This window comes from Equus caballus, chromosome 15, assembly GCF_041296265.1.
Source record: "Equus caballus isolate H_3958 breed thoroughbred chromosome 15, TB-T2T, whole genome shotgun sequence".
Classification (NCBI taxonomy): domain Eukaryota; kingdom Metazoa; phylum Chordata; class Mammalia; order Perissodactyla; family Equidae; genus Equus; species Equus caballus.
Genome location: NC_091698.1, coordinates 72,955,393 through 72,970,087, shown reverse-complemented (window position 1 = coordinate 72,970,087; position 14,695 = coordinate 72,955,393).

Sequence of the window (14,695 nt, the reverse complement as noted above, 5' to 3'; positions counted from 1 at the left end):
TTGGCCCTGAGCTAACATTTGTTGCCAATCTTCCTCTTTTTGCTTGAGGAAGATTGTTGCTGAGCTAACATCTGTGCCAATCTTCCTCTATTTTGTATGTGGGACGCTGCCACAGCATGGCTTGATGAGTGGAATATAGGTCCATGCCTGGGATCTGAACCCACGAACTCTGGGCCACCAAAGCAGAGCACACAAACTTAACCACTGCGCCACCAGGCTGGCCTCTAATTGAACTTTTTCAAAATGAAAATGACTTGCTCTTCAAAAGACAGAATTAAAAAATGAAAAGACAGAAGTGCTGTGAGGATACACATATATCCTCATAGAATTATATTATACATATGAAATGCAATTCTGGGAGGATATATATCCTCCCAGATCTCTGTCTCTCTCTCATATGAGAGAGAGATTAATATGTGTTGATAAATGTGTTGATATATTTATCAATATATATCAACAGAATTTTATATAGACTATATAAAGAACTCTTAAAACCAAAACCAAAACAAACAACCTAATATAAAATAAGCAAAGTATTTGAACAGATTTTTTAGCAAAAAAGATATACAAATGACATAATAAACACATAAAAGGATGTGTCACAGCATGAGTTGCCTGGAAAATGCAAACTGAAACCATAATGAAACATTACTATATAGCTCATGCAGCTATTAGAATGGTTAAAATTGTAAAAGTCAGACAATGCCAATTGTTGGCAATGATGTGCGCCAACTGGAACCCTTATACATTGCCAGTAAGAACGGAAAAATAAGATAACCACTTTGGAAAAGAATTTTGACATTTCTTATACATTTAAACATAAACTTACCATAAAACTCCCAAGAAAAATGAAATCATATGTCCACTCAAAGAGGTGGTACATGAACATTCATGGCAACTTTATTTATTATAACTAAAACCTGGAAACAATCCAAACATTCAACAGCTGGATAGATCAATTATGGCCTATTCAAACAATGAAACACAATTCAGCCATACATGGATATGAACCGCTAATGTACACAATAACATGGATGAATCACCAAACCATTATGGTGAGTGAAAGAGGTCAAACACAAAGACAACATACTGTGAGATTCTGGAATATGACTCTCTAAAAGAGACAAGTCTAATCTCTCCTGGCAGAGAGCACACTAGGGCTTACCTGGGTTTGTGGCGTAAGGAAGGGATTCATGAGGAAGGACACAGTAGGGTTGCCAGATTTAGCAAAAAGAATACAGGATGCCCACTAAAATTTGAATTTCAGATAAAAAGTGGATTTTTTTTTTTTTTTTTTACTATGTCTCAAATATTGCATGAAACATACTTATTTTTTTAAATTTTGGGCATCCTGGGATCTTGCTGTGGTGATGGAAATGTTCTAAATTTTGGTTGTAGCAATGCTTACACAGGTTTATGGTTTGTCTAAATACATCTAAATATACACTTTACTATTTATAAATTAGTCCTCAATAAATTTCTTAAAAATCCTGTGCAGTTGTTAACAAAGATTACTAGATAAATGAAGGCAGATGAAATCAATTACCATAACCAAAAAGCATTCCTCAAAATAAAACTGTTATTACCATAAGGTTAAATTTTGTGTCAGAAGTGAAAAATTTGTAATACTTCCAGATTACTGAGTCTCAATCCTAGAGATTCAAGGTGCAAAGCTGACTGCAGGACATAGCTGCTTATTAAAGGTCAAGTATTCTTTCCACTTACATGGTGGACTAGGTGTCTAGAAAATTCTTCCTAAAGTTCTGATTTGTGTTTCTACTTTTCAATACATGGCTGAATCAGCAGAAAGAAAGGGGAATAGACTAGAAGTAAAAAGAAAACCCAGATCCTGACAGAAAAAGCAATTTTCATTTGAAGTATCCCCTGGAAGCACCTGCCACCCACTGCTGGCCTTCAATTTGGTTTTAACTTTCTAAACTTATGGAGGTGAAAGAGAGAGAACTCGAGCCTGAAAAGCTTGGGGACTTGGATAAGAAAATCCCATAACAAGTCAGGGGAGTAGGAAGGGCTTCCAGATAGGTGACATCCATGATGAATTAAGTAGTAAAACAAACAAACAAACAAAACTTGGTCTAAGATAGGCTGAGAACGTGCTTCATTCTCAACATTGGCTCTAGGAGGAGGAAAACAAATACGTTCCAGAATCTACCTACTTGCACACAGAGGGTTGAGACCAGAATTCTACTCGCTTACTAGCCTTGAAAACCTTTAGCAAACTTGCCATTTAAAATGGCTCTGGAGTGGTGCCTGGTAGAAGCAAAGGCATGGGATCTTTGGAAAAACACAGCTAGACATCAATCCAGACGTCAGACATTCTCAGATCAGGAGTTTCAGAAAACACAATTCCAATTTAAAAATATAAAATTTATGAGCAAACAAATCACCTTGAGTAAGACTGAGCAGAAAAAACAAACGACCAGACTGACAAAGCTTGTAGATATCGAGTCATCAGCTATCATAAGATGCTAAAAATAGCATGCTTAATGTTTTTAATCCAGAATTATTGCAATTTTGACTAAACAAGAAGAAAATATTTTTTAACATAAAGGAAAATAAAAAAGAATATGTCAGAATGTCTAGAAATTAAAAATATAATGATAAGAATTATAAACTCAGTGGATGGAATAAATGGCAGAATACACTCAGCTAAAGAGAGAATTGGTGAACTGGAAGGAGAGGTACATGAATTACCAGAATGCAGTACAGAATGAAAAAAGTGGGAGAGAACAAAGAAAGATTAAAACCATGAAAATAAAATCAAAGGATATTTACGTCTTGCAATTGAAATTACAGATGGACAAAGATAAAAAGAAGGCATTAATAAGCAACTAGGGAGAAAATGTTTAATCTACATAAAAATATGATAATTAGACTAACAGGTAACTCCTCGAGGACATTTATGGGAATCATAAAAGTTTGGAATAACATCTTTAAAGTGATTTAAGAAAATAACAATAAACCTAAGATCAAATACCCAGAGAAACTACCTTAAGAATGAAGGGAAACCAAAGATATTTTCAAAACAACAAAATTTGAGAGAATTTATACGCAATACATATTTTGTCAATGGACTTCTAATGATGTACTTCAGGAAAATGTATTTCTTATGAGTAATGATCAAAACAGAAACTAGAGATAGTTAATACTGACTGATAAGGAAAATGTTACATGCCCCCAAACCTAACGTACTTATAGAGAAATGCATACACTTAAACGCTTATATTAGAACTTGCATTAGAAAAGGAGAGAACATAAATATTAATAAGCAAAGCCATGTATTTGAATAAATAGGAAAATATGATAAATAAAAATTAAGCAAATAAATATTAAAACATTAATAAAGGAATTGGAAAATAAGGTAAGATAGCACCATCAAAGCCAACAAAATTACAAACCTTTAGCAAGATGAATCAAGGAAAAAAAAGAGAGAAAGAGATGACACAAATAACTATTAAGATTGAAAAGGGAACATCCCTGTCAACAAAGTTATTAAAAACATAAAATCTATGAAACATTTATGCCAGAGATGTTTAAACTTAGGTGAAAACAATCTGAGTTACTAAAAAATAATTAGAAGTTCTGAATTATTCTTAGTCTTAAAACAAACTCAGTGGTTTAAAAATGCCCTACCACAAACAGTAGTTTTTATACTTGAGTTCTACCAAACTGTGAAGGAAGAGTTCAAGCCAGCCTTATCCAACATCTTTTACAGACCGAAGTGAGCAAACTCCCAAGGCATTGGGGGAGGTTACCAGAGCATTGACTGCAAAACCTGAAAAATACGATAAAAGAGTATTATTAGCTATCTCACGTAAGAACGTTGTTTCAAATAGTTATGCTAAAATATTACCAAACTAATTCAGAAATGTATTAAAAATACATTAGAACCAATTTAGTTTATTCCAAGTACACAAGGATCAGAAAGTCTGTGAATATAACTTACCGCATTAACAAAAATAAATAAATAAAATGATTGACTATGTTGTTATCATAATTAATGCAAACCAAAAATTCAAGGGAATTTTTTTTAATTAATAAGACTATCTGGAGGAAAAATATACAACAATATTATATTCTATGATGAAACATTAAAATATTCCCTATAACATCAAAGTGCTTACAATCACTGCTTCTATTTAAGATTACTCTGGATAGTCCTGTGGTCCCCATACTTTAATAAGAACCTGAATCATCCAAGGATCTTGTTAAACGCACACTCTGACTCAGCCCATCTAGGTGTGCCGGAGACTCTGCATTTCTAGCAAGTTCCACAGTGATGTCAATGCTGCTTGTCTGAGGACTTCAGTTTAGTAGAAATACCCCAGCCAGTGGAGCAAGGCAAGAAAAAGAGAGAAAAGTTAAAAAATGATTAAGAAAAGGAAAAGACTCTAGCTTTTCCGAGTTGATATAATTTTCTACATGGAAATATTGACGGATTGTGTAGTAAAATTATTAGAACTAATAAGGCAGTCTAGAAATATTCCCAGACACAAATACAATAATTAAATCTAATTATATTCCTATATTAAACTTGCAGTTTTAAAATTCAATTCTAAATAATATGCTTATGTTAGCAACAGAAAGCAAAATATCTAGGATTGAAACACACAAGTGTGTAAGAACATTATGCAGAAAAGTGAGAAGATTTTGAGCAATATTGAAGAATCCTTAGGGGCCAGCCTGGTGGGGCAGTGGTTAAGCTGGTGTGCTCTGCTTTGATGGTGCTAGGTTTGTAGGTTCGGATTCCAGGCACAGACCTACACACTGCTCAGCAAGCCATGCTGTGGGCAGCATCCTACATATAAAATAGAGGAAGAGGGGCACAGATGTTAGCTCAGGGCCTATCTTCCTCAGCAAAAAAAAAAAAAAAAACCTTAAAAAATTGGGTAAACTTAATATGTTCATGAATAGAAAGCCAACGTTATGAAGATGTCAGGTCTCCCCAGAGTGATCTGCAGATCCAATGCATTTCAGTCACAACACCAAAAGCTTTTTTTTAAAATAGAAATTGACAGGCTGATTCTAAAATTAAAAGAGAAAGGAACAGGCTTAGACAAGACTATCCTGAAGGAAGAGAACAAAATGGAGAGATTCATTCAAACAATATCAGCTCATAAAACTAGAATAACCAAGGCAATATTGGTTCATGAATAGACTAATAGAAAAATGGGGGAAAAACAGGGAACATAGAACCAGACACATGTAGATTCTTGCAAAGCTAGTATGTTATGGAGATGGTTCTGTATATCAAAGGTAATCAATGAGCTATTTGATAAATTGTGTCGGGATAAATGTTTATATATATATATGTAAAGTCCTTGGTTCCATTCTTTTCACCATGCAAAAATTTAATTCCAGAGAGATTAAAATGTTAATATGAAAGACAGAAACACAAAACTATCAAAAGGCAATATGAGAAAAGATGTTTCTGATTTCAGAGTGGATATAAATTTCTAAAGATGAAAAATAAAGAAACTATTTTAACAAAGAAAAGATGTAAAAGTTTGAAAAAGCCTAAATTAGAATAGATAAGCATTAATTAGGGGAAGATGTTTGCACCATAAATAACTAGCAGAGTATCTAGAATACTCAAAACTCATAGCAACCAAGGAGAAAAAAAAACAAATAGGAAAAAAATTCAGGAACAAAAACTCTGCAGACAAGAAAAATTATTATGCAAATCAATACATGAATCTCATTAATTATTAGGGACATAGAAATTATAAATACAAGAAGAAAAAAATTATGCCTGCCTGCTTGGTGAAAATGAAAGTGTCTTATTCAAGCATTGATTAGGATGTTGAAAGCCCTAGGACTACTTATACACCATTAATGGGAACATATAATTATTCTCTACTTGGGAAATCATGTTAGAAAACAATTTAGAATTGTTTTGTAAAGCTGAAGATAAATATCTCTGATGGCCCAGAAATTTCACTCTTAAGTTCATATCCTGGAGAGACTCAGATACGTGCACTGTAACAAAAATACGCAATGTTCAAAGGAGTATGATTTTGAGAAGCAAAAGAATTAAATCAACCCAAATGTTTTTAATAGTTAAATGTATAAATGAATCACGATGCCTTCATGTAATGTAACACTATAAGACAGATAAACTGAAAGAATTCAAGCTCCACTTACCAATCTGAATGAATGTCAAAAATATAACGTAAAGAAAAATGTATTCTTATAGAAGAATACATAGTATTTTTTCCATTTATATTAAGTCAAAAACAAGCAAAAATGGATATTAGATGCTAGGAAGATTCATAAATGTAAGGGAAATGTATAAGGACAAGTAAAGGTGTGGCACGTACTGAGCTCTTTAAAGGTACTAATTATACTAGTTTTTGTAAGCTGTATATTGGATACAAAGATGTTTGTAAATTATTCTTTATCTTGCACTTATACATATAAATTATTTATTATTTTAAATGTGTGATATATTTCTATAAATGTACGTGTTAAAAAGATCAAGTGAAATATTATAACGGCATTCTTCTTTACCAGACAGCAATGAAAAAACAGCATTCTTTACCATGTGCTCCCATCTGGTTTAAATACAGAAATTCTTAGTTCTCTTTGTACTGAGGCTCTGAGGCTCAGTGTAATCCGGGCAAACTTCATCACTTCGTGCTTGTGATTTTCTTTTGCAAGATGTAATGCATATTTTTCCTGCATCTTGAAGAATGCCAGGGGCCCAAACTGTGACTACTTTAAAAACAAAACTAACGACTTCTTATCTGTTCACTATAGGACTTCAACTCTCCTAAGAAAGATTCTTGGATTGCTCATAAGCCTTTACAACAGTTTTTCAACAAAACAAATCTTTCCAGTTTTTGAGCTTTCACTACCATCATTTAGTAACAACATCTGGTATGCACTTTAGTTTTCAAAGCTATTTTGTATTTGTGATTTCATTTTAGCCACGTAACACCCTCATGAAACAGTGAAGAAATGTTAATACCATTTAACAAAGAGAAAAGTGAAAGTCAGCATGCTAGGAACATCTAAGTTTAGTTAATCATCTAGCATCAACCCATTATTCATTATATCATAATAGACACTGTAATTCAGTTTCTAAATGTCTTGAAAATATTCAACCAAAGTGTTCTCTTTTATTCAGAATATCTTTTTTATAAGAGCAACAGTTTTCAAGTTATTGACATTGTCAACTATGTGGCTGTTTTGAAAACATTTTAAAGATACTTAACCTCTTTCAGTAAGAGAAACCGTCTCTCTCATTTTTGTATATAGACAACTGACATCTACAAAGAGTGAAATTTGCTTAAGGTCACAAAATAATGGGAGATCCTAAAAAAAGTCATTGCATTTCTATTATTTTATTTTTTAAAAACTAGTTTTCTAGGGAGTAGAATTAAGCCGTTGAGTATTTTAGGCAGTTGGAAATAGAGTAAAAACTTAATGTGAAGCTTCATTTATTGAATCCCCTGAAATAGCAGCTTAAAGAGATAAGTGCTGCCTATATAATTCTGGATTTTTAACTCCTAAGCAAGAGTAATTCTATACTTCTGCTTTTTTTTAACCTCCATCTACTTTCTGATACAATTAGTTAACAAGACTTTTTTCTTCCTCATAAAATTGTCTGAAGTCTGTCTTCCATCTCCATTTGCCTTTTCAAGATCTCATTATTTTTTCATATTAGTCAGGGTTCTCCAGAGAAACAGAATGAATAGGCTATGTGTATGTGTGTGTATACATATACAGATATATATATGAGAGAGAAAATTATTTTAAGGTATTGGTTCCAGCAATTGTGGAGGCTTGACAAATCCAAAATCTGGTGGGGTAGGCTGGCAGGCTGGAGACTCAGGCAAGAGTTGCAGTCTGCTGGCAGAATTCCCTCCTGCTTGAGAGAGGTCACCCTTTGTCCTATTAAGGCCTTCAGCTGATTAGATGAGACTCAGCCACATTACGGAGGGTAACCTGCTTGACTTGAAGTCCGTCAATTTAAATGTTAAACTCATCCAAAAAACAATTTCAAGAAATATCCAGAATAACGTTTGAACAAATATCTGAGTGCCATGGCCTAGCTAACACAGAAAGTTAACCATCACAATTTTGAATGCTCTAGACTCCAAATCATCCCCTACGTATTCTCCATGCTTACAGTGTAAATCACTTTAAAGTGCATAGTTTACATTTCTGGTAATCCATCTAAAATATAAATCTGATGATGTCCCCTTTTAATAAACACTATTGACTGAATGTTTATATCCCCCCAAAATTTATATGTTGAAATCCTAGCCCCACCTTGATCTTGGAATTCTCAGCCTCCAGAATTATGAGAAATAAGTTTATGCTGTTTCTAAGCCACCCAACCTATGATATTCTGTTACAGCAGCATGAGAGAACTAAGACTATAATTTCCCACTAAGACAATTGGAAAAACTGTACAAATTATTTTTTAGAATGCTTGAAGATACCAAAGGGATAACAAGATAGATTGGTAACCTTAGGAAGATCTTGAAAAGGGTAGAGTTTTATCAAAGGTGTTGAGTCTGGCATTTGGTCAGGAAATGGAAAACCTGTCCACTCTGTTATCCTCTGCCCTGCCCTGCAGCAGCTTCTGCTCCCACAGCTTCTTCCATGGTCATCTATTCTTATTCAGAAAGAGAGCAGGTCATCGCAAGCGAGAAATCCAAATGTTTGCCCAGTAGCAATGACGAAAGCCACTCTCTAAGCTAGTTACAGTGCTTCGAGTACTGTTCAATATTTTTATTCCGTGGACCATGCATTACCTGTCAAGAGGTTATAAATTCTTTTGTCTTTTAGAATAGAAGATACTCAAGTAATTATTCAGAGGACTAGAGCTTCTATGGCTCAATGAGAGATTTAGCTCTGTAATTTACAGCACTCCACAAATCAGCCAATTGGTGTTCCCAAAGTAGGAAACAGAAAAAACAGCTTAGATTTTTCTACTTCTTCTTCCTAACTTACTGCATGGAAAACTAAGTCCTATAGGCTATGATTTTCTAGAAATACTGTGAAGAACACTCCTTAACCAATGACTTCAGCTTTTAGCTTTGGGGTAAATGATCTTAAAGACCATTAAAGAAGTAGTCTTTAAAAAATATTGTTTCATGCATTTTGGAATTACAGTCCAAATGGATCATTTATTAAAATATTTATAATAAGAGAATCTGGAAATGATTATGAAATGTGTTATATTTGATAACAAAATGATTTTAACTCAACTAACAATTTTTAAATTGAGATTTTTGCTCAGTTCATATTCTTTGGTTGGTTTGTTTGCCTGAACCAAGATAATTTGAGATTCTGATAAAATTTAGAAGGTAATCAATCTGTTTATATAGTCAAAAAGAAAGGACAAATTAAAATCTGTGCATGAAGACTAAAAAGAAAAGTTTTGCAACCTTCCTGTGATGTTTATGTGCAATCAAGTAGTTCAACCAAAAGCAGCATTTAGAAATAGAAATCCCTGAGAAGCTTAAAAATGTGGAGGAGGATGTTTCGTATTTGGGAAAATCAGTTTTAGTTTCCACAAATAAATTAAGAATTTGAGCAATAAATGTAGGAAGCGATTGCCACTTCAGTGATTAGAAAAGCAATGAAACAAAACCTCACCGAATACTTCTCTTGCAACAGGCACTTTAACATAAAATTTTCGTCATAATACTTAAAATTAATCATCTTGTAAGGTTTTACACTACCCATTTTCCAGACAGATGTAGTGAGAGACTAAGTCATTTTCCCAAGTTAACTCAGGGAGTAAGTAATGAAATTAGATTCTGAATCGTGTTCTGTTTGAAAATTATGGCCTTGCTAATCACTCTAGGAAATTTCTCTGGAGTTGACTATTTCCGTGTAGCTTCCTTTGTCTTAAGTATCTTCAATTTGTCTGAATTTTAAAAATAACTATTTTTAGCCCAATGATAATTTTTAGACAGCATAATTTTGGTGAATGTGGATTTGAGGAATGGAGGATCAGAACCGTTAGCAGACACAGACACTGAATGCGGAACCAAAATTATCCAGCCAATCTTACCTCATCTTCTCACCAGTTATCTATTTTTCCAAATACTTAGAGAGATTGCAAGGTTTAAAATTTTTGTTTAAATATACATTGTGAAAAGTTTCAAATGTTAAAAATTGAATCTTTAATACCACAGATATACTGTGTATCCGTTCATGTACTATATGTATATCTGTGTTTTATAATAAAAAAGAGTAAGATTTTTGGGGCCCCCAAGAACCAATTTTTGCTCCTAGGAGTGTTATGGCCCCCAGTGAGACTGTATGACCTATATTATGGCCACTTTATTCCCAATATTATTTATTTGTGTCTTCTTTCATTTTCTCTTGAAAATCTTTCCTGGGGTTGTTCTATTTTTCAGCCTTTTCAGAGGACCAATTTTAGGCTCTTTTGGTCGCAGTTTACCTTTTTATACCCTATTTCATTAATTTCTGCTTTTACCTTTATTAGCTTTTCTTCTACTTTCTTTGATTTTACACTTGTGTTCTTTATTGGTAAATTTTTAAGTGATTAAACACTTTGCGTTTTGAAATTTTCCTCCAATATAAATATTTTAAGTTCAGTTACATCCTGCCATCTTTAAAGTAATATTTTCATTATAGCTAATAGTTACCAAGCACTTACTGCTTTCGAAGATCTGTAGGAAAGTTTCACCTATTTTAGCTTATTTAATCCTCACGTCAACAGCTTAAGTCAATAGCGTTACTTTCTTCCTTTTTGCAGGAAACAAAGAAAAGTAAAACAACTAGGTTCAGGAAACACAGCTGATAAATCCTGGGGGTAAGATTCAACCAGGCGGTATGAACCCTGACTCTAGATTGTTAACCATTTATACTATACCTTGTTTTCTTTTTTCATTATTATTTTTAATTGAAGTACGAGTTTATTAGAAGTCTTTTTTTGTTTCTCTATATATGTGGCTTTTAGTTATCAATTTTATATATTTATGACAAACAATCGGAGAACAAGTTTAAGTAAGAGCAATTATTTAAAATAAGTGACCCAGTACATGGTCTTCTTTAAGGTTTCATGCTAACTTGAGAATTATATATTCATTTTCTTAGTTAATGAGGACAAGTTGCTATCCTCTTCATTAGATAATTCTTATTAATCTTTTTGTTCAAGTCTTCTGTTTCCTTACAATCTTTTGTCTGCTTGTGGAATGGATACTTGAGAATTACACAATAAATTTTTTTCTCTCTTACCGTGGATTTTATACTTCTCTTATGTTTAATTATGTTGATATGAGCTACATACAGTATGAAGCTACGTTATTGCAGGCGTTCAAGGCTGTTAAATCTAACTGTTGAGTACGCATTTTATCATTATGTAACGAACCACCTTCATGTTACCAACGCTTTTGCCTTAAAAATGTGCTTTCCATGACATTTTCGTATCAGCTTTCTTTTAGATTGGTTTTGTCTAGCATATCCATCTCCAATCTCTTCTTTTCAACTTGGTCCTTATTTATTAAATTATTTTGTATTTTGTTATATCTATTACTCTTATTTCTAAAAGATCTATTAGGTTCTATGATAGTCAATTTTATGTGTCAACTTGGCTAGCCGGTGGTAACAAGTTTTTGGTAAATACCAATCTAAATGTTGCTGTGTGAGAATTTTTTGATGTGATTAACATTTAAATTAGTAGACTTTGAATAAAGCCCATTACCTTCCATAATGTGGGTGGGCCTTATCCAGTCAGTTGAAGGTTTTGAGAGAAAAATCTGAGGTATCCCAAGGAAGAAGAAATTCTGCCTCAAGTCTGCCTTTGGACTCAAACAGCAACATCAGCTCTTCCCTGGATCTCCAGCCTACCATACCATTCTGCAAATTTCAAACTTACCAAGCCCCATAGTTGCATATATATATGCATACATGTATATCCACATATATATAAACATAACAATATATATAAATCTACACACACACTCATATTATATATATATATATATACACATTCTATTGGTCCTGTTTCTCTGGAGAACACTAATACAGATTCTTTGCTCAACCTTGTCTTGACCTAAAATAAAATCATAGAAAATATATTTTAGTTTCTCATTTATTCATTTCCATCTCTCATTTATTTATTCATTTAAACATACTCATTTTGTAACCTGTATCTGGTTCATTATTGAAATTTTTGTCTAATTCTGTTATTTGTGAGTTTTGTTTTTTTATTGACTCTCTCTCATCATGCCTTATTTCCTGACATATTTAAAGTTTGGACTGAGCTTATGTTTTGTGGGAAATCTATGTGGTCTTGGTTAAGGGAAGTCTCTCTGAAAAGGATTTGGATTGGCCCAAGGGCCCACAGGAACTGCCCTTATGAGAACAGTTTAAATTCCTTCCTTGATTTGAGGTTTCCTGTATCATGCAGGTACTATAAATTTGAACCTCAAACCCACATAAGACGAGCCTGATGTTGTAATACTTATGGGAGACTTTATTTTCCACCAAAGCACAGGCCAAGACAGACATGCTTATTTTGTAATCTTCTTTTCCCAGTGGGTAGTATTTTTTTCTATTTTACGCTTTCGCTAAAGGTAGAGCATTTTGATGATCCCAGTTTTATTTAAGGGTCTCAATTCTAAGTTCCCATCTCGAGTAGGTTAAAGGCCACTGTATGGTCAAAATGATGCCTTTAAAACACTCTTCCTAGTTTTTGGGATGACCAATCCCCTCACGACAGCTAGACCTTCAAATTCCCTGTCTGATTTTTAGGTTGGTCTTCATTTACTGTCTCTGTGGGATTTCTTTTATGTTTTTAAAATCTCAGCTGTGCTGAGAAGCATATATATTTTATTCAGCATTTCTACCTGGTTTATATCAAGATATTTTGCAATATATATAGTCTTGAGATAATTTTTTCCTAAGCTTTTTAAAATTAATGTCTTGGGGCCGGCCCAGTGGTGCAGCACTTAAGTTCGCACGTTCCACTTCTTGGCAGCAAGGGGTTCGCCAGTTCAGTTCCCAGGTGCAGACATTGCACCGCTTGGCAAGCCATGCTGTGGTAGGCGTCCCACATATAAAGTAGAGGAAGATGGGCAGGGATGTTAGCTCAGGGCCAGTCTTCCTCAGCAAAAAGAGGAGAATTGGCAGATGTTAGCTCAGGGCTAATCTTCCTCAGAAAAAAAAAAAATAATAAAATAAAATTGATGTCCTTGGTGGAACAAAAACAATTTTAGTCTTAATTGTTAGTATTAGTCTTTTGAATTCTAAAATCAATTTTAAAATTTGTAAATTTTTTTAATATATGTCATTATCTTAAGCATAAAAATAAAATAAATGTTGTTTTTTCCCTTCACTTCTCCATGACTTACACACTCTCTCAATTCCATTAATAGAAGAATTCCTTTCTTATTCTTTTGTAATTATTAATAAACAATGGAGAATATGTATAAAATTGAAACTTCTCATTTCTTCGAGTCCCAAGTTTTTGTGAACACTCTTGTGAATAATTTTCAAAATATTTTATAAATCATTTTAGAACAAATTAAAACAATGTTTTAAATTATAATGATATTGAAATTTGTATAGAGGGATGAAAATAAAGTATAGGATATGATTTTGAAATTATACTATTGCGTTAATTTCTCTGTTGTGACAGTTGTCACAGTGTGAATTTGTTTCATTTTTGATCTTGTCTCTCTGAGGTGTCAAGTAAACAAAGTAAGGATGAAACTCACTGTCCACTTCATTCCTATCAAAGACATTTCCCTCAATTTCCAAAAAATGTTCTGGAGTATCTGTGTAAGCAGGTTTAAAAAATAGTGTCAGAAATGAACACGGCTTAGGTAAAAGAGCCACCTCAGATCAACCTGGAGGACATTATGTGCTAAATGAAATAAGCCACACACAGAACGAAAAGTGCTGCATAATCTCATATGTGGAATCTAAAAATGTCAAATTCATAGTGAATTCATACTGTAGAATGGGGGGTTACCAGGGAAGGAGAGGTGGGGGAAATGGGGAGATGTTGGTCAAAGGGTACAAAGTTGCAATTACGCAGGATGAGTGAGTTCTATAAATGTAACGTACAGCATGGTGAGTATAGTGAATAATACTATACAATCATGCATCACTTACCGACAGGAATATGTTCTGAGAAATGTGTTGTTAGGCTATTTTGTCCTTGTATGAACATCATAGAGTGTTTTTACGCAAACCTAAATGGTATAGCCTACTACACAGCTAGGCTGTATGGTACTAACCTTATAGGATCACCATTCTATATGCGGTCCATTTTAGATGAAACGTAGTTATGCGGCACATGACTGTGTTGTATCTGGAAGTTTGCTATAGAGTAGATCTCAGGTGCTCTCACCACACACAGAAAAAATATAGTAACTATGTGAAGAGATGGCTATGTTAATTAGCTTGACTGTAGCAATCATTTCCCTATATGTATATTTCAAAACATTGAGTAGTATAACTTAAATATACACAATTTTTATTTAAAAAATAAACATGCCTTAAGACAAGTTCCACTTTGTAGATTTCCATTGACTCTATGTATCCAACAAATGGCATTCCTTTCTCTTCCTTTCATTGCTAACTCCAAGTTTTGTGAGCAAGTACTTTTTAAGTATTATAGTCATGACATTCAGCATTTCTTTTCAGGAATTTCTAGGTGAGCTTCCAAGGATGAAACTAA